Genomic DNA, 3,621 nt, shown 5'->3' with positions numbered 1-3,621 from the left:
TTTTTTTTTTTTTTTTTCTGCTCCATGTCTTCCTCCAGTGCCCTGTGGCTTTGCTGCCATCTGTTTAGGCAGAGACATGTGTGGGAAGGAAGGCTTTGAGAATACCACTGCCTTGCTTTGGAAGCTCGGTGGCCTCACCCTCCAGCATGGTCGCCTCAGCTGAGACACACTCAGGCCTCAGGAGGAGGAAGTCAGGACTGCAGCTCTGCTTCCTTAAACAAAGGATCATGGTGCTGTATGGCATGGGAGTTAACAGCATGGATTTTGGAGGCAGGTCTGGGCCTGACTCCTGGCTCTGCCATTTGGCAAATTGTGTAAACAGCCTCAGACTCGGTTGCCTTGTGTGTTGGGAGGAGGATAGGAATAGCTCCTCTCTCATAGTAACATGGGTGTCTCACCAGCACCTCAGACTCAACATGCCTGACACTTTGTTTTCTCCTCTTGCCCCAAACCCAGACCTCTTTTGCTTTCTGTTGGTAAATGGTGCAATCTTCTTTGACTGGCTCACTTGCTTACCCCACTCCAACATCCAGCACTCACCAAATCCTATCAATTCTGCCTGTTAAATGTTTTTCTGGTATATCTATTACTCTCCATCCCCACCATCTCTGCCTAAGCTACTATAATTTTTCATCGGACTTCTGATCATCCAACTGGATCCCCTAAATTCACTCTTAGCTTCTTTTAATACAGTCCCTATGCTGCCATTATTCAACAATTTACGTTATCCTTAGAATCAGAATCAACAGCACTAACACATCCAAGAGACTATACGATTTCATCCTTTTCTCCACCCTCATGTCACTCCTCTTGGCCATTGTTGTACTAGGATTTATACATGTAATTTATGTTTTCCTTTATTCACTCATTCGACTAACATTTATTGAGCATCTACTGTGTGTCAGGCATAGTGCACATGCTAAGAATACAAAATGAAGTGGTCTGGTTCCTGCCTAGGATGAGCTCAATGCCTAATAGAGGATAGAGATACAAGAAAATGACTTAAAATGGTAAAATGTAATGTAATAGAGCAGAAAAGAGAGACTGATTAGCTTATTGTTTAGCATATCAGAGAAAGCTTTGCAATGACAAGTGACTATATTACATCTGGAAGGATAAATAGGAGAGTGTGTGTGTGTGTGTGTGTGTGTGTGTGTGTGTGTGTGTGTGTAAATTTAAATTAGATTCTTTATGCTAGAAAATATTTTGGGAATATAATACAAACCCAAAGCATAATTCTCCTTTAGAATATGTAAAGTGTGCTTAATCCCACATCATTGAGATTACATATATAATCACCACTAGCTATTGATAATTTTCTCACATCATTGAGATTACATATATAATCATCACTAGCTATTGATAATTTCTCTTAGCACAAATAAAGCTGATGAAACATTTTTTTTAATATAATGAGTAGTTTTTTATCACCTTTGTTAAAATCCATCCACTTGATTTGAATGGCCAATCCAAATCCCCAAATTTCCATTTTCTTGAAACATATCCCAGAAACTGGAAAATCGAAAAAGCTGTTGATTGTAGAATATGGTCAAAATCAACCAAAAGGAAATCAATTCTACATCTTCAGACTTTGAGTCTTTTTAACTGGCTTCTTAACAGAATGCTTCATAGACTCATGTAAATCAGACCTTCTTTAATATTTAATTTTAGTACAGAGGAATTGTACTACCCACAAATGACAGAAGGTCTGTCACTTTAAGGTTTTGTGGCCTGCCTAAAGCATACATTAGGTATGAAATATCTAGTTTTCTAGAAATGCAGCTTTAATACTCAGCTGCTACTGAATGTCCATTTGATAAATTTAACTTAATAACAGTTTCCTTTAAAATTCGGCCGTCTGATTGTATTTTATTTTCCAAACTTGGATAATCAAAATCATTCCCTTAATTAATTTTTCAAAAATTTATTATGTAATCGAGATAATTTCCATAATGTAAAAGAAATATTCTTAAAAGAGAAACTTAAATTTCCTTTTATGCCTATGATGTTTATTGACCATATTATTTTGTAGACATTTTATAGAGGCATTTTTACCATGAGGAAACTGATTCATAACCACAGACACTATTTCCATTGTTAGAGATAATATCCTCTGTCTAAAGTCTGTCACATAAAGATCTAAATGCATTTATTGCATAAGTTATTTTAGTGTTCTTAGTTTTAAGCCCAGTGTTTTAAGATACAGAGAAATGCATGCAACTAGCTCAATCTGTGCTACTGAGAGAAACATTTATCAATTAAGCAAAATTGAATTGCTTGTAAGACCTCTGAAAGTACTGATGACACCTTAGTTGTGAAGAGCAATGGGAACATTACTCTCTCCTTCCTTCAGCTAAAAAATAAGAAATAAGAAAAGTTACCTGACCCAGGATGAAGTTGACCTAGAACTCTATAGACTATTTCATTTGAAATGATTAGGAAAGTACAGTATATGGAACAAAAGAAATTAAGGTGAAAAATGTAAACCATAAGTTAAGACACCTCACCATTATAGCAACATCACCTCTTCTGCTTCCTAATTCTTCCTTAAAATGTGCTTACTGATGTAGACTCTGAAGATATAAAGATGAATAAGACCCAGTCCTTGCCTTCAAGGAACTAATAATCCCATGGAAAACAGATGTGTACAGCTAACCCTAATCATTGAGATTTATTAGTGTTTTCAGAAAAGTCCTAAGTGGAGGGAGAACACAATAGATTAATTCTGCCCAAGCGAATCAGGGAAGACTTCATAGAAGAGGTGACATTTAGGTGAACCTTGAAGGATGAGTAAGATTTAACCAAATAAAGAAGAAAAATAGGGATGCCTTAGAAAGAGAAAATATCAGAAAGCAAAGGCAGATTGTATAAAAATATTTTGTATGTTAGAGAATATATAGGGAAAATAGCTTGGGAGGTAAGTTAGGGTTAGTTGTGAAGAATCTGTATGTTCCTCCTTTGTCGATCTCCATCATCTCTTGTTGATAGTTTAGAATTTATTTGGTAAGACATTGGGGACCAATCAACTTCACTATTTTATGGTGGACATTTTTCATTATTTGGTCATCTTCCCCCTTCCTATAATGTTGTCTCCCATTGTGTGTGGTGTTAGTAGGAGTTAGTGGTCCCTTTCTACTACCAGATCCTTCTTCAACCAAATCTGGTTCTGCCAGTGTCCAATCACATGCTTTGGGCGTGGCCAAATGGACACTTCCTCTTTGAAAACTCTGAATCTTCATCAAGTGATACAAAGATGTGAGGACATCTGGCGGTCATATTCATAGCAATGCATTGCTGGATTTTTGTTGTGGTTTCTATCTTTGGGCTTTGGGGAGCACGCCTGACTCCAGCCTTGAGACAGTTTCTGCCTCGCAGCTAAGAACCCTGGCTGAATAATGTCCAAAAACAAACTCATCATTCAAGTTCAAGGAGTTACCTACTTGAAATTTAGAAATATAGGTTCAGAACTTTAAATGAAAGCATTTTCAGAGATATAGATCGAAGATCCCTTGTATTAAAGCTGAAAGTTAAAGCTCAGGTGAGAGATCACCCAGGGAGAGACCATAGAGGAAGAAAACAAGAGGACCTCTGCGAGGTTGCCAGCATATGAAGAAGCAGACT

The sequence above is a fragment of the Pteropus alecto genome, unplaced genomic scaffold (assembly GCF_000325575.1).
Source record: "Pteropus alecto unplaced genomic scaffold, ASM32557v1 scaffold98, whole genome shotgun sequence".
Classification (NCBI taxonomy): Eukaryota; Metazoa; Chordata; class Mammalia; order Chiroptera; family Pteropodidae; genus Pteropus; species Pteropus alecto.
This window is presented reverse-complemented; position numbering follows the sequence as displayed.